General features: G+C 40.4%; 1 protein-coding gene across 1 annotated transcript in view; it reads right to left on the bottom strand.

Annotated features, from left to right (window-relative positions):
* The window catches only part of LOC149153428 (protein RAE1-like), a 302,126-nt gene that overhangs the window by 256,321 nt on the left and 20,069 nt on the right, over nucleotides 1-25,736 (bottom strand). The window lies entirely within an intron of this gene.

Here is a 25,736-nt window from a genome sequence, read left to right as displayed (position 1 = left end):
AATTCCTTGAAATTTCTGCAACTGCTGTAGTACCAGGACAGAAACTAATTTGTAATACCAGGACACAAAATTGCTCTAATCTTTTGCAGTCGAATAGATCAGAATTAAAACCACATTCACACAATACAATAACATAGAAATTTTTCCTAGGGAACCCAAGTGGGAAAACCCTCTGCTTGCTGTAGTTTTATTGATAGGGTAGTTTGATCAAATACAAGACAATCTGTCGATGAGAACAGAGATGTTTTCCTGCTGACGTAACATAGACTTGCCCAGATCCTTAATTGATCTCTGCTCCTATCCTCTGCATACAACCAGACCTGAATTCTTCCGTGCACTAGCGTTCCTTCCTGCGCACAAAGTCTCCTACTTTGCAGCGCGATGGTCTCCTAAATCTGTGCGCACAGGCCTCCCTATTTTGTAGCACAAATCCCTCAATCTATGCGCACTTGGTACTCAAGTATAGTATATACACACACCACAAGAAAACTCTCCTCACACAAACTCATGCTCTCTATTGTCTTGTCTCACAACCTTGTGCTCACAAAACAATGATCCAATTCTGTGTCTTCACCCTCCTTATAAGCAATTCGACCCCTCTAAAACTGGCAAGTTTATTTCTGGAACTCGGTCTTGTAATTGACTAGTTAACTGCATCTAACTGACTCATGTAACTTGTCCTAGCTACAAATAACCATTGAGACTTCTAACTTGCACTAGGAGACAAACAACTGAGCCTCCAACTATTCGCATGAGTTAAACTGCTTCATGAACTCATCCTAATTTTTAGGAACTAGTCCTAACTTTTAGGAATTCGCCCTAACTTGTAGGAACTTGAGGATGCTAAGGAAAGACCATTTGTGGTCTCTTTGACTACGGCACAAGTCAAAGAAGACCTTACTCGCTACTATTTTCAATATCCAGTATGATGAAGAACAAATTAAACATATTGTTAAATGTTGCAAAGTAGACACCACATAGGGATATTATCTTGAGATTTAGCTGAACTTGAATCTTTCTTTTTTTAATGCAGCTTATATTGCATTAATGCACATAAATGAATAAATTAAATAACCATACATGGCCAGACCAGTGTTTAAAAAACCAGCCGGTCTGAACCGGTAACCAGTCAAACCGGCCGGTTAGCAAGCCCACCGGGTCAAACCGGCTTAAAAACCAGGTTTACCTCCTCATGTCGCCTTTTTTTGCCCTAACCGGCCAGTTTAGGACAAAACCGGACAATTTGTGGTCAAACCGGACGGTTTATTGCCAGGGCAACTATAACCCCCACAAAATGCATTTTTGTGAGTTTTGACGCTGGTATGAGGGAAATTTGGGGTTGTTTTCCTCCAAAAATAGTCCCTCCAAGAAAAACATGCCTACCCTCTCATTTTCTTGACACATCTCAACCCTAACAATGTTGGCAATTAATGGTAATGTTAAATTCTTAAAGTAAAAGGATGAAAATGAAAGTAATTTTCATTTTCATCCTTTTACTTAAATTTTTAACATTACCGTGAAATGACTCAGGATGTTTGAGAGTGGTTTCGATCTCGTTGGATTTCATATGCAGAAACTAGAATTTTAGATTTCACTCAAAATTCAGCAGACTTAATGGTTTTCAGAATTTCATGGTTTGGGGGTTTGCAATGTTTCCATTTGATTCTATCATGCGTGAGGGTATGAGATTGGCATTTGATCAAGAGCATGAAGCCTTTAAGAACATTGATCGTGGTGGCATTGATTGTTGAACTTTGTTGATGTTGGTGGTACTGATTGTTGAACTCCTCTACCATGCCCTTAACAAGAATGCACCCTTCACTCAAAGGAAAACAACTGGTTAGGACTGCTAATCTTTTTCTACCACATTATAAGGTTGAGGAGATGAACCCTTCACTCAAACCAAGATCATTGCTTAGGCATGTTAAACCTTTTCAATTTCTATCATGTTATAAGGTTGAGCAATCCAAGTTTGAAGACTTTGAGCTAGATGATGTTCATGTATCTCTTGTTGACGATGTTTATGTATTTCTAGTAGCGTTGAATCAATGATGAGTTTCATGAGTGACCATGTTGATCAGTGATTTGTAGTTTTGATGTCTATTTTTGCTACTACTAAAGTTGTAGAGGAGTTTTAGGAGTCCTCAAACTCGGAGGCATATTATTTATGTAGCTCATGTTGATGATCTCTTGTCTAGTAGTGGTGATGAGTTTGATCATGAGTGGTGATGAGTGTCATCATGTATTCCTGCAACATCCTTTCCAAGTAGAAAAATAATATGTTAACCAGAAAACCAACAATTAAAATCAGACTTACCTTATCATGATGACCTTCTCGTACCATCAACATCCTCATCAACCATCTCCATTTAAAACTTCCTTCATGCATCAGAGTGCCCAAGGATCGAACTTGATTACCAAGTTAGAATTTATCTTCTAGAGATTATATTAGATGTTAATCAATGTTGTATATTCTAGAGAAAGTCTTAATTCTATGTTCATCCTAGAGTAAGTCAAATTCTTCTTTTTCAAGCATCATATTATATACTCAAGCATATTTTATGACCAACTTTCTTTTCACAAGATTCTATACATATGAATCTTATCCAACATGTATTCCTATGCTTTCACCCAATCATCTAGCTATTTGTCCTAAAGTGAGCCTACAACCTGACCCATTGCATTCTTTCATCCCTTTAACAGTATTGATTCCACATTACATGGAATGTCTACTAACCTTGTCATGATGCTTTTCCCAAGGACCTTCCAAAATGATGGTCCTTCCTGAATCATGATGATTCAACTAAGCAGGATGACAACTTCTAACATAATGTTAGATAATACCTAGATGAACATTATGCAAAATGGTCTATCTATCCATCTATCTAGATGATCTCTACAAAGCAACTTAATCATGTAAATTCTAGACATGCTACTATCATATGCTTTTCTTGTTGTTTTGTTGGCTTGGACAGTCCCTCTTAAAGTGTCCAAACTTATTACACTTAAAGCATTGAACCTTGGACAAGTATTTCTTCTTGGACTTTCCAGCCATTCCTTTCTTTAGCTTCTTCTTGAATTGAGCTAGAAAGGCTTGATACTACTCATTTGATCCAATGTCATCTTTCACCTTGATCCTTGATTCTTTCAATATGCATTGTGCCCATAATTCATCAAAAGGATTTGAATCTTTCTTGGAGTAGAGGCATGTTCTAAAGTTGCTCCATTGCGGTGGCAATATATTTTGGACACATATGGTCGCTTCTGAATCAGAAATTGTTTCCCCAAGCCCTTGCAAATCGTCTCCTAGCTGAAGAGACTTTCATTAGAAAATATGCCATATCCTCATCCTTTGATTTCTTCATTCTATATAACTTATTCCGCAAAGACATATTTTGTCCTAATTTACTTACAGAGTACAAGTTCACTAGCTTGTCATACATAGCCTTGGAAGTTTTCAAGTTTGCAACAAATGGAACAAGAGAATCTTTAATGGATTCAACTATGATCCTTTGAGCCCTTACTTCCCCTTTCTTGTACTTTGCTAGTTCTTGTGTCTTGTCTCTGCTAGGTTCAGTAATTTCCCTAGTAACACACTTCATTATTTCTTGTTCGGTGAATATCAAGTCAACCCTTCTCTTCCATGCTAGATAATTTGATGCTCTCTTCTTTTCCATGATAGATAATTTGATGCTCCAATGAGCTTATTGCTCTCCTTGCAAAAAAACCCATATGATCTATAGATTCAGACATGATGTAATAATATGATACTTACTTGGTGACCAAGATTCTCCTTAGTGATCTCTTCAACCTTCTTGATGCCCTCAAGACCTTTGAAGAAACTTTAATAATGTCCTCGAAAGATGTTTCCTAGGATTCGTCCAACAACAGCTTTCAAGAATGATGAATGATACCAAGATCTTTTTTATGCTTCCTCCGTTCAATGAGCCTTTAAGTAGATCTTCCTCTCTGAAGAGATAACCCTTTCTTGTAGTCTTCCTCTCAATCTTTCCTCGAGAGTTTGATGTAGCCTTGATCTTCTTCAATGTAGAAACCCTCCTTCCAGATCTATAGGTCTTCTACTTCCATTCCTCCACAAATGATTCCCCTTGACAAGCAAACCCTTCTTTGTGTCCACAAGATAATCCTTCCAACTGCCTTCTTGCTCAGCTTAGCTCTGATACCATGTTGGAAAATGCAAAGTGGCAACGATTAAATCTTATTTTCCTTTAACCTTAATATTTGTCGGTGAACTTAATATTCTTCTTATGTTCTTTCGTTAGATTTTTTCATCAAACAACTATCAAGAATGAAACAACAACAACAACAGAGGACATAGAAATTAGGCTCTCAGCTAGGGCAAAACTCCTCCAAGGGGAAAACCCGGAAAACCCTTCTCTTCTTATAGAATCTACTTCAATTGAGATACAAAGACCCAAACCCTAGACCAAGTCCTTCTCCAAGTACCAAGTCAACCCTCCAACAAGTCCTTCCCTGATCCTGCAACAACCAACCTTAATACTGCAAAAACTGCAATTCATATTGTTATTTTGATCCTACAATTTCAAACTTGCAACTACTAAGGAAACCTTAAATTATCCTCCTCCTGAGACCTTCCTAGAGCAAGACAACTCCTCCCAAGGTCAACGAGGTTAAGGTAGGGTAATCTTCCCTCCAGCTACAAGATATTGCACTTCGTCCTCCTGCAACTTAGACCTACAACTCCAGCCTCCTTTTGCAGCACCATGAACCCTAGAACTTCGCACATGTGAGAGAGATAGAGCCCAAAAACAATATTTTGTGTCCTCCTTTCTTCTTCTAGACCTTCGCTCTTCTTTTCTCCACTTCCCAGCTACAGATTGAATTCTTTCTTGAGAGATCGAACTCCTTGAGTGAGCGAGTGCTAAACGAGGTCAAATTGCTCCTTTATATAGCCTTCTCAAGGGGTCAAATTCCTTCCTTAAGGACGACTTGTAACTGCTAGGGCCGACTTGTACTTTTGGAGTTTCCAAGACTTTCTAGACTCAAAAATAATCCTTTTTACAGTTACATTTTGCCCGGAAGGGTCTTATAAATATGATTTTGACTCCTTCGACTCATGACAATAAATCCCAAGACATAACAAACGCTAGAAGCATGAAGAACATGCTTTTACCTAGAAGACCATCAATAAAGCGCATGAAACCCATGCTTTTAATAATAATAACTTTTTTCTTTTCTTCTCTTGTTTGTTACATAAGATACATGTTGAAATGAGTACAACAACAATTATGAACACTGAAACTAGTTACATTTTCAATAACGTCAACAAATCAAAGTATATTTTGGTCTTAATATATTTGCAAGTTAGACGAGTTGCCCGTCATCTTGTATGAGGCCTTGATCCACATTGAAGACCCTGCCCAAGTAGGTTGTCTATAGAGGATGTTTGACCATCTTCTGCTGCTTTTGATGCCTTTTTCTTCATCATGGGTCATCTTTTGAGACTTAGTAGCACATGTGGGACATCTTTTGTGCATGATTGCTCATTAGAAGGACATCTCGCATCTCCCTAGGCATACACCCATATGTGGAGTCATGCCACATCACAAGAATTGAGGGGCTTTATAGGTAGGATGTTTGAGGATAGGAGTCTCCTTTAACCACTTCCACACTTGAAGAGCTCTTGGATGATTTGCCACTCTATTGAATTCACACAGACTATAACACATGCTTTAACTGGAATGTCAAACAAATAAGGAATTCCACAACAATTTAGCACATGGTTTGAGGGTTTGCACACATGTTTTGAGGAGAGCTCACTTACCTTGGCCCCTATTTGGAGGAATTATTGTGGGTATGCATAGGGATCCATGTTCTTCGAACATTCAACTATAATGCCTCTAAATAAGATCCAAACTAGGTGACCACTTCCACACTTATCTTGAGAACCTCTTAGATGATTTTCCACTTCATTGCATTCAAATAGGCTATAGCACATGCTTTGAGTGGAATGCCCCATCAAATAAGGGGTTCCAAAACAATTTAACACGTGGTTTGAGGGTTTCCACACTTAGTTTGGACCTTATTTGGAGGAATTATGGTGGGTATGCATAGGGATCCATGTTCATGGCACATTCCTTGAGGTCGTTCACCTTTGAGGAGGTTGTTTGGTATGCATAGGGATCCATGTTCATGGCGCATTCCTTGAGGTCGTTCACCTTTGAGGAGGTTGTTAGAACAACCCATGGGCTTTATGTGTAGCCAACAATGAGATCCATCTTTTGGTGGGAGTTTGTTATTCATTGGAGATAGATAAGATGAGATTATTAATGTCCAACAAGTGACCACTAAAAGTAGGTCAAAGGGATTGTAGGGTACAATAATGTCAAGGCAAAGTGGGAGCATTAGAGTGGCTCCTATAAAAACAGAATGCAGAAAGCAAGAGCATGAATCTAATCTAAACCATGTGGAAACAATATCTAGACTTCATAGTTGGAGGTCATCTAATAGAAAGATGTACAATATAGCCAAATCCCAGATAACGAAAATGAAAATAGACAACGAATAATGTGTCACACAGTCCGTTGGATCTAGATCTCTCTCTCCTAACATCCAAGGTCGTATGGAGTAAGCTCGAGATAGAGGATTGCATACAAGAAATGCAAGAAGAAGAGTTGGATGACAAGTTGTGATGTTATCTAGAGGAGGAAGCACGTTGTTGGACTCAGGATGATTTCCACTGACTGTTGGTGAGGCATGGATTGGCTAAGTTGTTGAGGCCTCTATGAAGTGTGGGTGGTCCTCTAAGGTCATATTGATCTACAATCGAGGACTACCCCACTATTTCTCTATATCTTGGTGCCTTGAGCAAAAGGGAGCATTGTAAAGAAGGAAGTGATATGCTTCAGTAGAGGCTAGCTTGAGAGGCAACTACATAAAACAATCGTAAGGACAAAAGATCTCCTGTGTGTAAAAGGCCAAACATCTCTGATTCGAGAATTTGAAGAAGCTGGAGAGATTCTAGGACTCTCTGAATAAGAAATGGCACTTCCCTCTAATCTATTGTAAATGGGGTGGCAGAAGATAAAGTGCTCCTAAGTCTCAACCTCCTGAGGGTGGGAGACCTGGAGGTTGGCATATCTTATCCGATTTGTCAATATAGTGATCATTCTCTACCCAAATACAACGAGAACCTACTCTAAATTTGCCTAAAGGGATGCGAAGAGCATGCATCCAATGCCTGAGAGTGTACTGCAATCCAACAGTGAGTTTGTCTCTTAGCTCCAAGTAGTTCTCAGCATAGAAGCCCATCGTTGGGCACCCCACCCAAAAGGTTAACCCAAGCAGTCTAGACTCTAAAGGGAGTGCCTTGGCTTCTTTTACTATTTTGGGAATCTTGTCGACATCTCATGATGTTTGACCTCCTTTCTTTATGGAGTGCTCACATGAGATTGACATCTTTGCACACTTTTGGACAAGTCATAACTACCACTTGTACATTTATCTAGGGTGCCCACCTTTGAGATTTACTCTAGTATTTAGTGGCACTAGATCCAAGGGCAACCTTAGCTATTGCTTGCACATTTTTCAAGGGCGCGCCCATTCTAAAGATTATTTCATATTATATAGTTGGTCAAGCGTCTTCTTGGAGAGTGCTCTAGTCATGGCTGTAGACACTTGGCATCGTTTTTATATCCCAAAAAAAGGTGGAAAAACATCTTAAGGAATGCTTTATTAACATTGTCTTTTATTGTCATTTTAATATGCATCATTAGAAGATGAGATTTTTGAAGGACAAACTAAGGGAAAAGGTGAGACTTGGCATTCTCTCATTACCCTATTGAGGGTTTGTTAGTTTTCTTACACCCTGCATATTTGATTTGCAATTATCTAAAATTTATACTTAGAAATACAAACAAAAAAATGCAAATATGAAATTTTAAAATGTAAACACAATTGAATATCTAACCATAGCATGCACAACAGAAATTAAATTTGAATACAAAACGCACACATAAAAATATTCGACACCAAATACACCCAAGAAACCCCATCTTCGGGGAAAACTTGCAGATATGTGTTCTTCTTAATTGCTTATAAAATTCTTCAAGCAACTTACAACTGGGTGAAAAACCCTTTCTTTTATGCCCTACCTTCTTGAACAGCTCCCTTTCTCAGCCTGATTTTTCCTCTAGAAGTGTGAGGCCTATACATTTGGTCCTTATAGTACGATCGAGTTGTACGGAAGCCTCTGCGAGCCCAGAAAGGCCTTGGGTTGTTGTTGATTTGATGCCTAGGTTGTACAACCCTCTCTCCTCACTTAGAGGTTGAACTTTTGTTGAAGGCTAGGTTGAAACTGGTAAGAAACAATTTTCCTAATCTAAGCACTAGAACACTTGCTAACGCCAAATCGATCTACTTCACTTATGCCCTTATCTCCTTTTTATAACTTGACTTTGGCCTTCTAGAAGCATCCAAGGGTTGAGATTGCCTCTTAAGCGTCAAAGATCAATGGCCAAGATCTAATCTCTTGTTCACTTAGTACTTTTAATTTTTCCTAAGTCGACATTAGGAAATAATTTAATTATTAAAATAATTTTGGCTAAGTGACTAATCTCTAATTTTCTGCATGCCTTTGCACCGAAGCAAGTGCAGAATCCAACCTGCTCTACTCCAACCAACACTACCTCTTATAGAGGAAGGTGTTATGCACTATTCGCAAGTTATCTCTAAAGTAGATAAACTTCCCTCTAGGCAATGCCTTGGTCAGAATGTCAACAACCTGCTCTTTAGTTGAGATGTACTGCAATCGAATTGTACCCCTCTGCACATTGTCTTTGATGTGGTGATATCAAACCCCAATGTGCTTTGAGCGATCATGAAACACTGGATTCTCAAAGAGCTTAATGGAACTTTGATTGTCACAGTGAATCAATGTGGGCTCTATCTTTTGTCCAAACAACCCCACCAGCAACTTCCGCAACCAAATGGCCTCACATGTTGCCAAGGTGGCTGCAATATATTCAACCTCCATTGAACTCAATGCTACTGATCTTTGTTTCTTGTTGAACCAGGAAATGGTTACTGATCCAACATTGAAGGTGCAGCCAAAAGTGCTCTTTCTGTCTATGGAACTACCTGCCCAATCTACATCTATGAAGCCCTTAAGCTTCACTCCATCAACCTATGTATATGGCAATCCAAACTCGGTTGTGCCCCAGAGATACCTCAGAACATGCTTAGCAGCAACCCAATGCACCTTGGTAGGCTTGACCATGAACTTACTTAATGAGTAAACTGCAAAGCAAATGTTTAGTTGCATGTTCACCAAGTACATGAGCAACCCAATCAACCACCTATAAAGAGTGGGGTCTAGTCACTCCAATCTAGATGTGTCCACCTTCCTCCAGTTTGTGACTAAAGTGTAGTCATCGGCCTGCAATCCTACATCTTGAATCTCCTATGGATTCTTATAATGTATTTTCCCTGCCCCAGGAAGATCTCCCCATTTCCCTGACATACCTCCAAGCCAAGGAAATTGTGCATCAGCCCTAAATCCTTCATCTCAAACTCACATGCAAGATCTAGCTTGCACTCCTAGATGATCCTCTTTGTCCCTATCAAGAACATATCATCAACATATAATACCACATAGAGCAGCTCACCTCTAACTATGATGTAGTAGAGATTGGAGTTCGCCTCACTCTTAGTGAAGCCCAAACCTTGAAGGTAGCTACAAATACAAGCATACCATGACCGTGGAGCCTGATTGAACCCATACGAGGCCCTCTTGAGTCTACACACGTGTCTCCCTGCTATGTGCCTCAAACCCCTCTGGCTGCTCAATGTATGTCTCCTCCTCAACATCCCCATTGAGGAAGGTTATTTTTACATCCCCATCTGATGGATCCTCCTCCCCATTTGAGTTGTAATAGATATGATAGTCCTAATAGACGAGTACCTGTCCACATGGTCAAATGTCTCATTATAATCAATGCCCTCTCTCTAGGAGAATCCCTTGGCCACAAACCTTTCCTTGAACTTTTCAATGCTCCCATCAGCTCCATGCTTGATCTTATAGATCCAGCGAGAGCCCAAAATTGACTTGCCCTCTAGCCTTGACATCATTCTTCATGATGGAGTTGTACTCCTCCACCATGGCATCTCTCCACACCTGTTGTGTGGTTACCTCTTGATAGCTGGAAGGCTCAGCCTCCAACAACTGTCTTGAGTGCCATGTATCATGTGTACCATTGTGGCAATTTGCTCTCTCGAAATGAAGTACTAGGAGCATCAACTCACTCATGCGCCTCTCTGACCAATTGCTCAGCCCATTTAGCCCTACTCCTCCCTGTGTTGGGAGTCACTGGTTGAGTGGACTCCACTCGCTCCTCTTGTGTGTCACTCTCATCCTCATGCTGCTTGGCCTACCCATCATCATGTATAGCTCCTATCTGAGGAGTTGGGTGAGCCGTCTGCTTGGGAGCTAATTGCTCCTTCTCCCATACTGGAACCAGCTCATGATCCAAGGACTTCTTCATAGCCCTTTCCTCCTCTAATTTTACATGCCTCCGGATGACAATCTTCGATTCTTCCTAAGTGTTGGTATATAGATCTTGTAAGCCTTAGAAGTCTCACTATAACCAACAAAGATGCCCTTATCTGTGGTGGGCTCAAGTTTGAATCCCTTCTTTACTAGTATGTGGAAGTACACCAAACTGTTGAATATCCTGAAGTGTGATACGTTTGGCTTGTTGTCCGTGAAGGCCTCCTCCAGTGTAGCTTGCCCCAGCACTCGATGTGGGCTCCAGTTCTACAAATAAATAGCAATGTTGCATATGCTTCTGCCCAAAGAAACATGGACAGCTCCTAGTCATACAACATAGCTTTGGCAACCCTAACAATGGCCCGACTCTTTCACTCTGCTACCCCATTTTGTTGAGGATTGTATGGTGTGGTCAACTCCCTCTTGATACGCTCCTCAGCACAAAAGTATTTTAAGGCATTTGAGGTGTACTCCCCTCCATTATCTGACCTCGGTACCTAGATTTTCTAGTCAGTCTGGTTCTCAACCAAGGCCTTGAATTCTTGAAACTTCGAGAAGACGTCATCTTTTTTCTTCAAGAAGAAGATCCAAGTCTTTCTCAAATAGTCGATAATAAACGAGACATAGTAGTTGTACTCATGAGGGATACCGAAGACATGTGCTCATAAACGTCTGAATGAACAAGGTCCTAGATGCCCTTGGCCTTGTTATCAATGCTAGGAAATGAGGTCTTGGCATACTTGTCAAGTGTGCAACCCTTGCACACATCATGGTTGTCAACACTACATTGTGGTAACCCAGTTGCTATCTCTCTAAGAATCTTCAATGTGCCATGGTGCAAATGCCCCATGCGCCTATGCCATAACTCGACTAGCTCCCTGCCTAAGTCACGACCCCCTATACTCATAAGTGATGCAGTTGTGTGAAACTGTAACTTGAACAAGCTCTTCTGTCTAACCCAAATTTACTTGGCTACTTTGGAATTCGGGGACATCATGTAGACCTTTCCTTCTTTAAAGGTCACATCATACCCCTTATCCTCCAACGTTGAAACTAAGATGAGGTTTTCCTTGAGCCCAAGAACACAAAGCACATCACTAAGAAACAAGGGTTTTCCCGACTCCCTCTCAAATCTGATTGTACCAATCCCTTTTGCTTGGTACCTCCCATCATCTCCCAACTCTATGTGGAACTTCATGTCCTTCTCTGTCAACTTGCAAAAATAGTCTTCATTTCTCATCATATGACAAGAAGCTTTGTTGTCAATGCACCAAACATTGGTACTCATTAAACTTGCCATGCAAACAATGAGAGAGAACTCCTTCTCAAAGCTAGATGAAAACTCATCGATCTCTGCAGAGGTTACTCCTTGGTCCTTCTTGGACCCCTTCTTCTAGTTAGGGCACTTAGTAGCATAGTGCCCAAACAGATGGCATGAAAAACACTTGATCTTGCTAAGATCCTTCTTCTTTTTCTTACCCTTGGAGCTCGACTCACTTCCCCGACTACCCTTCTTACCTTTTGACTTGCCCCCTTTGCCAGCTAGGGCAAAGTTCTCCTCAATCTTGATCTTGGCATGAGACCTGGCAATGTACTCCTTTACATCTCTTCTTGGACAAAATCGCTCCAGAGTCACTCCCAATCCAAAAGCTTCTCCCTGGCACATACTCCATTCACAAAAGAATCCCAGGGTTTGGTGAAGCCCATCACGAAAGAACACACCAACTTTCTATCTGGAGTTGTTTCGCCCATTTCTACCAATTCGTCTCTTACTTGGGTGAACTTGGCGAGATAAGACACCACAGTGTTCTGACTTGGTCAGTCTGATAGTCCTATGTTTATCTTTCAACATCATTTTTCTGGGCTCACTGGTACTTTGATAGAGACCAACAATGGTCGTCCACATTGCCTTGCTTGTCTTCTTCCCAGCCAAGTGGGTCATGATGTGGTCTTTGACTCCCTCGAACAAGATTATCCTTGCCTTTGCATCCTTCTTGTTATGCTAAGCAAAATGCTGAGATTTGTGGGCAGAGTTGGGACATTGTCCATGAACTCCCAAACGCCCTGCTCCTCAAGCACCACGCCAATCTGTTCTCTCCACGAATAGTAGTTGGATGCACCCTCCAATTTGTCCTCAAAGTGTAGCCCTTGGTATGCCATGTTTGTCTAGAAACCCTAACTACCAAGTCGAACTGGTAATACTACTCCCTCTGAACGTTGAAACTGCTCTTTGAAAAGAAAACCCTGTGTTTTGGCCTCAATCAGAGGCTATAACTCTGATACCATGTTAGTTTTCCTATACCCAGAATATCTTATTTGCATTTATCTAAAATTTATACTCAAAAAATACAAACAGAAAATGCAGATATGAAATTTAAAAATGCAAACACACTTGAGTATCTAACCATAGCATGCACAATAGAAATTAAATCTGAAGACAAAACGCACACATAAAAACACTAGACACCAAATATACCCAGGAAACCCCAACTTTGGGGAAAACTTGCAAATTTTTGTTCTTCTTTGTTGCTCAGAAAATTCTTCAGGAAATTTACAGTTGGGTGAAAAACCCTTTCTTCTCTGCCCTGACTTCTTGAACAGTTCCCTTTCTCGACTTGATTTTTCCTCTGGAAGTGTCGCGACCTATACAATCTAGTTGTACAACCTACATCGTTGGTTCGTATTGCACAACCAAGTTGTACAGCCGCTCTTGTGCCCCCAGGAAGACCTCAGGCTGTTTTTTATTCGATACCCAAGACGTACGACCACCTCTCCTCAACTTGGATGTTGAAATTTTGCTGAAGACTAAATTGAACCTGCTAAAGACAATTTTCCTGATCTGGTGTTGATGCCAAATCAATTTGCTCCACTTCTGCCCTTATCTCTGTTTATAACTTGACTTTGGCCTTCTAGAAGCATCCAAGGGCTAAGATTGCCTCTTGAGCTTCCAAGATCAATTGCCAAGATCTAATCTCTTGTTGACTTAGAACTTTTTAATTTATCCTAAGTTACCATTAGGAAATAATTTAATTATTAAATAATTCTGGCTAAGTGACTAGTCTCTGATTTTCTGCATACCCTGGCACCTAGGAAAGTGTTGATCCTTTCTATTCTACTCCAATCAACAGAGTCCACATCTTAAAGAGCTCCCCATTGATTTGTCAGATAATTTTACTCTAATGGGAGTGGATGTGAAGAAGCTACCTTGAAAAGCATTCCAATGAGAAGACATACATGTGGCACAACAAACCCTAGCATTTGGTCAAATGGCACATTTCATGGGAACATTTTGGCTAGGAGAATGACAAAAGGCATCACGCATAAGCTCTCTCCATTGTAAAGGCATGGATGGATTAAAAGGAAATTCCTCTGTGAACCTAGTTGAAGATCCACTGGAGAAAGAAAGTTCAAGGATTTCTTTTGTAATATGAAGTTCATCATTGCATCCATATTGTAGTTTGTCTATTGCTGGAAATTCATCAATTTTCCCCACAAAATTAGGCTTCATATTAGGGCAAAGTCTGTCATTTGAAGAAGGGCTTTGGTTGAGGTGTTCCTATCAATTTCCTTTGCCAATTACTATTAAGTTAGACAATTTACTGTTGTCATTTCAATTAAAAGTAGGACAGATTTGTAGTTTGTAGTACAATCACCCCTTTTGTTGCCATGCATGTGTATTAAGGAGCACCTTTGTAAGGGCCCTCTATGTAATTTTCTGCAATCTAGAAAAAAAACATAAGTTGATTTTTTGGCATGTTGTAACAGCACTATCATGCCATCCACATTCACAATTTCAAACCCTATGAAGGTTGTTGCTTGACTCCATTCGCCTAATTGGATAGGCACTAATCCCCACTAATCCCAGTCTTCCATCACAATCTATTTCTAAATCTATCTCATATTTTACTTAAGGAAACCTCCCTTTTCCAGTGGATAGACAGTCAAAACTGAGAGAAGACATTATTGTGGTGACAACAGATAAACCCTCTTAGTTCCCCTAAAGGTTGTACATGTGTTTTAAGGCTTTACCACTTAAAGTGCAGGTTTGTGAGGTAACAAGAATCATTAGTGTATCTTAGTGTTTTGATAAATGTCAATGTTGGGCATTGACCTAGTTAAAAACAAGAAGCAAGCAGTCTTTATGTTAGATGAAAAAAACAACTTAGGATAGTAGTTGTGGATTCACCCCTTCAATCTTTTAAAATATTAGAGCTTGTGCTTTATTTTTGGTTTATGGTTCCATAGGTGCAGTTTTAACAATATGTAATACTAGTGCTTTAATGGGGTAAATTCAAAGAAAACAAATGACCATACTGCATGGATGTGATCATTCAAATCATATGACATAATCTTGAAAAGCAGAGAAAAAATAAGGATGGGTATGAGAAGCGACTTCTTTGTAAAAAAATGAGTGAGATACAATGATGGCCCTGTTACCCACCACATGTGGGTAGTGTCCATAGGAGAAAATTTTTCTCCTATATGGTCCTCAGCAGGCACCCAGCAGCCCCTTCCAGCCACCAGATAACTCGATGTGCCACTTGAGCTAGCCATATGCTCCCTCACCCATCTGTTATGTTCGTATGTTTGAAGGTGGGCCTTCCACCCCAAAGGTATGGCTTTTCATTATGTAGTTGGGTACTTTTGTTTACTTATCATAGACACTATTGGGCATGAATTAGTGGGGGGATCCGGCAAAAAGAGTGGGCTTGGTTTGTACTCTTGTCTCCTCTATCCAATTTTATGGTTAGCCTTGTATCCTAGTCCTGTGGGATCTCATTTATTAGCTACTAGCTTTAGGGGTGGCACTACAAGGGAAACCCCGATTTTGGTTGTGTGGTCCCGCTTCCCAACACCATATACATCACTTCCCTCCGCTCATTATAACCCCATTCACCATATTTCCCATCCAGGTCCACATTTGTCCATTGGGTACACAAAGAGTTAGCATCACCCTCCCCTTGTCCACACTTTGTGTCGGGCCTGCAAAGATGCCCCGGAGGTTGATGCAGCTAAAAAGAAAAGAAAAAGCATAATTTAGCCACTCTCAACAGAAAATGTACCACAAAATGCAAAAATGGTTGGGACATACAAATTTAGCATGTGGGAAAAAGCCAAACATGAGCTCTACCCCTATCATTATGGTCATCACCCTGGTTCCTAGGGTCCCTCACATCGGCCCCTTGCATCATTAAGGAACCCATGATTATCCCAACCCCTGGTGGGCGATGAACTGCCCCACCTAAAGGGGGTATCCACTTCTTTATCTTACACATCATGCTCTCGTCCCCTAGAACCCCGCGCAGTTATAAAAGAAAAATCAATAAAAGGCAAAAGGCATGTGAAGGGTGGAAAAACAAAGGTTAGGGTAACTCATGTACCATGATTGCTCCCTCCTACATTCATACACCCAAGTGTGGGCTTCCCTTATTATAGCTACCCTTGTACTGTGGCATGTGGCTTGGAGCCTTCCCCTGATGCCCCACTCCATTCCATCATTATATCACATGCCACCTGCCATTTGATGGATGTACCATGGACATGTCACTCCCCTTAGAGGCTGAAACCACCTAATAGGGTCCTTGGTTAACCTTCTTCTTGAACTTGGAGACACTTGTACATTCTAAAGCCCACTATGGAAGGGCATGCCACTATGAAGTGTCCACTTGGATCCATGATTTGTAAGCTCATTTACTCAATTGCACTAATGTTTGGTTGTATTGGAAGGTGAGGGGACACATTGGATCTTATACAGGATTGCAAGTGGGTCTTCATCTTGGGTTTGGTCTCCCTATACGGGGTCCAAGCCCTCCAGAGGGTCATATTGGCATTTGTAGGGTGAGCGTTGAGAGCCATGGGCCTCCACCATAGCAAAGAACAAATTTCCACTTCATGGGATCCTTTAGTTCCACTCATTTCTTGCTCGTGTTCCACCGATTTGACGATGATGATGCGCTTGGACCACATTGCCCAGTCGGCTACACTCTTGCACAACACACTTGGCAGCTGATCCAAGGCCCAGATAAGGATGTGTCTTGCCATGGGAGACAATGGGAGTTCTTGCATCATTCTTCCAGCCCTTACAGATGGGATTTAGGTTTGTTCTATCCATTTGGAGACCCATGAGAATGTTTTGTGCCCCCATAGCCACTTGGGGACACCACAGGTCATTTGCTTGGATATCAAGGGTCACCCCCTTTATCATTATGTTTTGAGCTCATTCATTCATCTTGGCACAAATTGGACTCCACTAGGCCTCTTCAACAGCCCTTCGACCTATTGTATCTATCATCTTTCCCTCTTTAGAGGCTTATTTTTGTATTATGGAGCTATATTGGTGGGCTTGTCACCGAGCAACGTTATTTTTGCATATTAATTTATTAGTTGGGGCATTATTAGGCCTAATTAGGAAAATAAAAGACCCTTAGGGAGGATATGTATTGGGGTGATGATCATTTCATTTGATCATCACTTGGATTTGGATCATTATCTCTTCTCGAGAATTTCGCTAGACCTATTAAAGGACGAATTGGATATCTTGATGCATTTTGATGTTTGGAATGTTTGTCTTTAATCTTGGAGCTTTGATTTTTGTCTCTATTGATGATTGGAAGATTTTGCTATACTTGTAAGTGTCTTTTTCATGATCTATTTCTCATTTACATCACATGTATAACCTATGGAAATTTTTACTCATGAAGCTGAAGTAGTTGCCCTAATGAAATGTGAATTTATTGAATCTTGCCTTTGTGAGGGTTTTTCATATGTTTCATGCAAAGCATAGTGAATGAATGTCCTAGTGTGTACGATTATTCAAAATTGCCTTGATAAGTCATCAATTATAGCATCGAAGAAGTATAATTTTTCCTAGTAACCTAATTGTTGCCCTTAAGGCTATGCGAAGTTGTTGGCAAACTCCTTGATTGGGTATAAGAATCTCTAAGCATCAAATATTATTGACTCCATTCTCCCAATTGACTAGGCATTGGTCTAGTCCTAGGTGATCACCAAATGAAAATATTTCTCATCTCCTCTCTTCTTTTTCTAAGCCCTAACCCTAGTGTCTCCTAGGGCATCATACGAAATCTATTGTAGCCATCCAAAATTGATGAAACTTGGTCAAGAACTGCGTTGGTGTGTCCTTGAGAGGTCCTCCAAATTTGAAGCAATCTGACAGTTGAATCTCAATTTTTGCCAAGCCCTAGTTCAAAAGTCATTCTCCTTAGGTCTCACTTTGTTAGTGGCTTCCTTAAGGATCATTGCATTGAACATTAAAGTCAAATCTTATCTCTTTGATCCTTTTCTTCTCCCTCACTTGGTCAAGGCCCTTTGTTTGAAGCTTCACTCTAAACCCTTGACCTCGTTTGGGTCCATTAGGGCTTCTTTGTGGTCTTGCAACCTTGTCACTCCAATTTCACAAGGATTGCTTGGAAACCCTATTCTTCTAGGATTCTTTAGTCTAGGTCACTTCATATCAAGAAATACTCCTCAACCCTAGGTCTAGGTCTCCTTCTAGCCCTTCTTGGAGAGACATCCATCTTGCTTCTAAAGCAAGCAATCCCCATTATTAGAGTCTCTCCTTTGAATAGGCTCTTGGAAATCACTACCTACACACCATTGATATATTTCTTCTAGTGATTTCCCTATTATCGGGACTCCTCCTATCGGTGAAAGACCGTAAAGAGCAAGGAGCTTTAGCTGAGGTGACAGTGGGTTATTGCTCCATTGTTGCCACTTGACCTAATAGTCGCTCTATAGGAACCCCTCCTAAAACCCCTGCAAGTTTGAGCGGTAACATGCCCACAGTAGGAAAAAAGAGTTGTAGGATGCTCTGCTTACACTTAAGGAGATACACATTTTCCTTGAGAGGGATCTCCACAATGTGGTCCTTCAAGGGGACACTACACGGTTGGAAAGTAAGGAAGGGGACTGCATTACAAGGGGTGCCAGGGTGCATTCTCGACTGTAGTGGATTTTTGAAGAGGAAGAGGGATCCAAATTCCAAAGTCTACTTTGACTACTTGAAAAGAAAAGTGGTAGTTACAAGATTCTTGGTTTGCATCAAGGGGATGGATCTCTTGCAAAGGATCAAACAAAGGTCAAAGGTATGTTCCAATTGCATTTTCAAAATATTTTCTCTTTATGCTTTGACAGATCATGTGGTGGATGTCAGGAACGCTCATTGTAGAGTCATTCCATGCAAGGTTTCTATCTATTGGTGTAGTGATTGAGTCAAATTGGATAGTGACTTCTCAAAAGAGGGGTTTTTTATAGCTCTTAGTTCTATGAAGAATAGCAAGTCGTCATGAATGGATGGCCTTTGTTGTGACTTTTTTCATCAAGAATGCATGACCTTTGTTTTGATTTTTTCATCAGGAATGGATGGCCTTCATTGTGATTTCTACAAGGCCATGTTGGACACAATACAAGATGATTTCTATTGTTTTACAGTTGAAGAATTCTCTTCTAGAAGGCTATCTAAATCTCTCAATCAAGGCCTTAGTAAACTCATTACCAAGAATGTAGCTAGGGGCACCATTGGAGGTTGGAGGCTCATTACTTTCCTCGGTGTCTCATACAAGATCATGGCTAAAGCAATGGCTCTGCAAATACACTCAATTGCATGGAAGGTAGTTCAACAAGAGCAGACAAGTTTTGTATAGTGTCCAATTATTCTAAACACATAATCTAGACTTGAGAGGCCTTGGAATGGGCTTGAGACAGTGGCTAGCAACCTCATTTTCTGCAAATTGGAGCTTCATCACAAACATGTTTTTGCTTGGCCTTTGAAGCACGATGTATGGCCATGGTGAACACACTACTCTCTAATGCACCAGCATTTCTCCTTGTTGATAACTCATTATCCCCTTAAATTTTGTTGAATCAATCTATTTGTCAAGGGTGCCCCTTTGCCCCAAATTTGTATGTTTAACAATGGATGCCTTAGATCACCTATTTGAATAAGTTGGCATTCAAGGGCAAGTGAAGGACATATGACATCCTGATGGGTCAGAGATGGTCAACAATCATTTTGCTAATGGATCATGTATTTCTATGAGTGTTAAGCAAAGCTTCGTTGATGGTGCTCATACTTGTTTGGACATCTTTGGCTCTACATTAGATGTCCTGGTTAGTTACCAAGAGACAAATTTTTGGTTGTTAGAGTTAGATTCTTAGACTACCAGATTCCCACAGCTCGAACTTATGTTTGACCTAGGGTAATTGTGAGGTATCTAGGTATTGCATTTGAAGTGGGGCTTTCACCAGTTGCTATCCAGGATTAGTGTATCGTGTCTTCAACAATTTCAAAGTAAGCCTTGATTTTGGCATCATGAAGACCTCTCATTAGATGGGAAGTTGACAAGGGTTGCACAGAACCTCTATGCTCACACATTTAATATGTATCTTGTTGGTTTCCTAGTAACACTCAATTTCAGCATCTAGAACAAATCATGCAATGACACATGTGGTCAAAATATGGTGGCAAGAACAATATTCCACAAGGATAGGGGAGTGCATTCCTCGCCCGACATGTTGAAAATAACATTGTGACATCGAGGCTATTTTGCAAGTGTTGATTTTTACATGGTCTTCTACAATCATAATTATTTTTGATGATTTTTATACTTTCACATTCTTATTCAATATTCCATCATTCAATAATTATAAAGAAGACATCAACCATAAAACATTTAACATAGTAAGATCATAAAGAGACAATCCACACAAAAAACAAATATTTACTCTGGGAAAATCCTCATGGGGAAAACCCAGCAAGAGAATTCTTCAATTCAACAGAGACACATCTAAGTCAACAACTAGGTCAAACCTGGTCCATGGTCCATCTTCCTAGTCAAGTCAATCTAGCCCAAAAACATACTCTGATCTTTGCCTCAAAAATGTTGCTCTACTAGCCCTCAAATTGTTGCCTCAAAGTAACCCTTCTCTGCTGCTATATATTTCAAATCTTCGATGCCTCAGAGAGCTCCTCTTCGTTGCCTCAAAAATACACGTCTTTGTTGCCTCATAGTAGACTTCATGTACCTCAAATCAGACCCTTGTTGCCTCAAACAAGTGCATGCTTCTAATACCACAAATGCGAACTTCTACTGCCACAGATGCTAGCTTGCTCGCTGCCTCAAAGTAGGTTGAAATACAGAGAAGAAGAGATTGAATTATTGCCCAAATTGGAGGAGTGTGAGGTCTTTATATAGTCTTTTCCCTTGACTGAATGGGCATGTCTTTACATGGAGCTGACTTGAATTCTTTGATGAGGCCGACTTGACTAGGAGGAGGCCGACTTACATTTTGGAGCCAAAAATTTAATTTCAAATTTATTTCTTTTGAAAGTCCAAATGGGACTTGACACAAAATAATTTTCTTTTGACTCTTAACATTTAAAATATGCTTTACAAATTCATAATGACTTAAACATACATTATGAAGACCGACCATAGATACAAAAATCAACACTCCCTCTTAACTAGGGATGCTTTCATTTTGACAGAATTTCTCTATGAAAAGGTTATAACAAATCATCATCAATCTTGTCAGCATCTCTGACATCATCAGCATTATCTCATCAACATCCACTAGTTGGAATCTCTAACCCATTGTCAACATCAACTAGTAGGCATGTCTGACATCAACATCATCATTATTAGCATCATTATCTATCAGCATCCGCTAGTGGCCATATCTGGAGTTGTACCAAACCCATGGCATTGTCATCAACATTATAGCACTCACTCTACCAGAGTGATCGGTCCTCAAATCCCAAGGCCTCTCCCTCGGCCAAAATACTGAGACCCTCACCTAGCAAGCACTCACTCACCCTTCCTGTTGAGCACTCTGGGCCAAGACCTCAATCAACCCTTCCTTGGTTGGTGATCGGGTCTTGATGTTGAAGGACCTCACTACACCCTTTCTTGTTGTGTGACCAAGTCCAAATGCCGAAAAACCTCACTACACACTTCCCTAGTGTGTGATCGGGTCCAAATGCTTACAGACCTCCCTACACCCTTTCTTGGTGTGTGATTGAGTCCAAACCTTAACCCTAGATGATAAGAAATCGGGTCTCCTCCGAGAGGCACTCACTGAACCCTGCCTGTTGAGCACTCTAGACCTTGCAGACCATATTGCTTCATAGCTCACCTTTCACGCTACAACATACTCAGCCCTTGAGTGCAACAAATGTCTGCTTCCTGCTCATCCACGAGATTTGGAGCCCAATCAAAAGTGATATACACACTTTCTCTGTTTTCAACACTCCTTGCCCTGTGGCTGAATTGACCGTGCCATGACCAACCATAACATGTTGGTACTTCAACACATGTTGAGCTATATTCCTTGCCTCAACCATAAACTAATTTGCTTCCTCTTCTTGATCCATCATCTTTTCTGGGTATTCTTCCTAAAAAAAATCCTGCCATAGCAATCCTGATTTGCTCCCTTTTTTCATTGGTACTATCAGCTATCCAGTCAAGATACTTCATCTGAGGTCAACTCCCTCTAAAGTTGAGCAAGGATTCCTGGAGAAGCCTTGACTTCTCCCTCTAGAGCAAATATTCTAGTTAATGCAACTTCTTGACACAAGCTCTTTCGCTTTCGTCAACAAATCATGTAGGATCAACCTTGATCCTTCAATCCAAAGGTATCAACTCTGACGAGCCTCTACAAAGCGTTCTTTCTACTTACAAGTCTAGGACTTTTTCATGTACTTCACCATCTTGATGTAGTTCACTTCTTTCAATGAGAAATACAATCTTTAAAGAAGTGTACCTGACAAGATGTCCCTTCATAGCCTTTTTCCCTCTTGCTAAGGTAATCTTTCACTTTGAATTTCATGCCATCCAATCATAAGGCATTATGCTCCCTTTGAGTCTAGATCCCAACTAGGATAATATCTCTTAATATAAGTTCTCTTACCACAAGCTTTGTTCTTCCATCCTTTTCATCTATTGCCAAAGCCTTGGCATTCTTTATTATATACCTATAATCCTCACTAGGAGGCCAAGGAAGAACAATCACAACAACGAGTTCAAGGACAAGAAATTTAACTACTGGTAAAAACAACAATAATAATAATCAAATAAGAGATATATAAAGTACTTATCTTATGTCAGCTCCCACTTGACCTTGTATCCACTTGCACTTGCAATTTTATCAACTTCATTCACATCATCATCATCATGTCATCCCTTTCTAGGGTTTCTTCTTTCAACAAAAACGTTTGAGTTTTGCCCATAAACTCTAGGCTTTATTTTCCAAGCCCTTTATAGGGTTTACAAATCCTAGATGTTCCAACATCCAAAAACCCTGGAATCTAGACAAGACTTTTAATCTTCCAAACCCTAGATTTGCCTTGCAAGTTCAACAATCAACTGATGAAAATAGTAGCGAGAAAGGTCCTTCTTTGACTTGTGCCTTAGTCAAAGAGACTAGAAGCAGTTTTTCCTTAGCATGCACAAGTTCCTATAAGTTAGGAACCAATTCCTATAAGTTAGGAGCTAATTCCTAAAAATTAGGACAAGTTCCTAAAACTTAGGGCAAATTCCTAAAAGTTAGGACATGTGCATGAAGCAATTTGACTAGTGCAAATGTGGAAGGCTTAGTTGTTGCAAACTAGTGCGAGTAAATTTGGGAAAGGACAAGTTAAGAGAGCCTTAACTTCTAAATTAAGGCAGGACGAGTTAAAACAGCATGATAGCCTATGTTAACTCTTCAACTAGTAGCTTGATTTCCTATTATAAAGACTTGCCAGATTTAGCCTATTCGAAAAGCTTAAAAGGAGGATCAAAGCACATTGTTATTCATTGTCTTGTGAACACAAGTTGGTGAGACAAGGCAGTAGAGAACACAGATTTGTGTTTGTGTGTGTGATCTTGTGAGAGGATCAACGTACCAAGAGAGGGTTGCGTGCAAATTTATAAGAGAATTTCCTTGGGATTTGTGCAAGGAAATAAGGAAGCAGGGACCAAAGCCTTGCAGGTGTTTTGGGTTAGCACAAGCAGAGAAAACCATATTAGTTTCTATTGAAACAAGATTGTTTTTGTAAGAGATCTATTGCTCATTCTTCTATCAATAAAAATCTCAATCAAGTAGAGGATTTTCCTAGTTGGGATCCCTAGAAAAATTGTGCTTTTGATAGTGTGATTATGTTATTTTTGCTCCTATTCCACTGCAAATTAAGTAGACAAAATTTTGTGTCTTGGGTTACAAGTTAGTTTCAGATTTGTTCATTCAAGCAGATCAAAATTTTCATGGATTTTCTACATGGTATCAGAGTATGGATCAGAATAAGGACCAGCACATCACAAATGCAACACGTCCAATGAGAAGGAGATCTAATCAGCCGCAGCCTCAAGGAGTCCAGCCGAAGTTGAGGAGTTTGTTTTGGAGTCTCTCTTGTGACTGGACTAGGCCGAGTTGAGGAAGAGGGTTGGAGGACAAGTTCTTGATAGTTTTGTGCATAGTTTTGTGCATAGTTTTGTGGGTTAATTCTCTCAAGAATAGGCATCAAGGTTCTGTGCAGGAGGTTGGCTCCTATAGCTTTGTTTTGGGAGGGTCGCAAGGCTCGAAGGGAGCTGGAACAGGGGCTGAGTGAGCTCAAAGGGCAGCGCAAAAACAGAGGTCTATTAGGAGAGAAGGAGCGAAGTTTTTTTTGGCAATTCAAGATTGAGTTACCATTCTTCTGTAGTGCCACAATCAGCCCTAACCAGATGGCCAAAAATTGCAATCTTGAGTGCATGCACAGGACCAGAGATTTGGGACAGAAGTTAACGTCTCAGGTATGGTAAATCTTCTTCTAAGTTGGTGTTGTTTGCTAGGTTGATTGTCCATGTTTGGGACAATTTTGTGGGCAGCTTATGTACAGGTTGGAGGGCTGTTAGTAGTTGCCCTATTTAGCCCTAAGTTCAGTCCTTGTGAAGGACTACAAGACTGATAGGAGAGGCAAAATTATTTGAGCCCTAAGTACAGCTTCTTGTGAAGGATTACAAGGTTGTTAGTGGGCCACTGTTGGAGAGCTCTCTAAGTAGGCAAAATGGTGTATCAACCACTGAGACCTAATGATTGATTAGAGGAAGCATCAAACTTCATCTCTTGGAAAGGGAGGATCACGATAGTGCTCGAACATAATGGGGTGGGAGAGTTAATAAAGCAGGCGATAGCTTCACCTCAAGATCCCCAGCAATTGGCCCAACATAATAAGAATGATATCAAGGCAAGGAGAATTATTCTAGAAGGGGTCAGAGATCATATAGTACCTCATATCCATGAGAAGAAGACAACTTATGAGATGTATCAAGCCATCTTAAAGTTATATCAAAGTACCATTGATACCAGGAAGCTTGTTGTTAAGGAGAAGCTAAGCAGTATCTCGCTGAAACAAGATGAACCCATTGTCACATATTTGTTAAGGTTCACTCAAGTTTGAGATGAACTAGGTGGTGTGGGTGAAGTTGTATCTGATCATGACCTTGTAAGGCTTGCCTTACTTGGACTTCACAAGTCTTGGAAAGGGTTTTAGGATGTTGTTAGCAGGAGAGACAAATTTCCCAATTGGGAAAGGTTTTGGACTAACTACATAGAGGAATAGATCTGAAGAGGAACCGCAGAAGGGAGATAAGTCAAGACCAAGGGCAAGAAGGGCCAAGGAGAGGCTGAGTCCAGTCAAAAGGGAAAGAAGAAGGATCTAAGCAAGATCAAGTACTTCCATTGCCATGAGTTTCAACACTATGCCACTAAGTGTCCTAAGCAAAAGAAGGAGTCTAGCAAGGATCATGTATGTGCATTAGCGAAGGTAGATGCATTTTCTACCCAATTCGAAAAAGATTTAGTATTTGGTATATTGATTCACGAGCATCCTTCCACATGACCAAGAACAAGTAGATTTTCAGCCACCTGAAGGAGAAGGACATGCAATTTCAGATTGAGCTAGGAGATGATGGTCAATATGCAACTAGAGGAGTTGGTATCGTCGGTTTTTAGAGGGACTCAGGTAATCCTCTTCATCTCAAAGATGTTCTCTATGTTCCAGGATTGAGGCAGGATTTTGTTTCGGTAGCTACCCTTAAGGCCAAGGGATATGATATCATCTTCACTAAAGGTAAGGCGTACCTCCAACACTTAGTTGTTGGATGTAAGAAGCAAATAGATGTGAGGGTGACGAATCTCTACAAGTTGCAAGTACAGACAAGCATAGCCT

The sequence above is a fragment of the Pinus tabuliformis genome, chromosome 9 (genome assembly GCF_031772625.1).
Source record: "Pinus tabuliformis cultivar Carrire ecotype Pingquan chromosome 9, CPIR1, whole genome shotgun sequence".
Classification (NCBI taxonomy): Eukaryota; Viridiplantae; Streptophyta; class Pinopsida; order Pinales; family Pinaceae; genus Pinus; species Pinus tabuliformis.
Note: the sequence above shows the minus strand (reverse complement) of the source record. Positions and strands in the feature narration are given on the sequence as shown.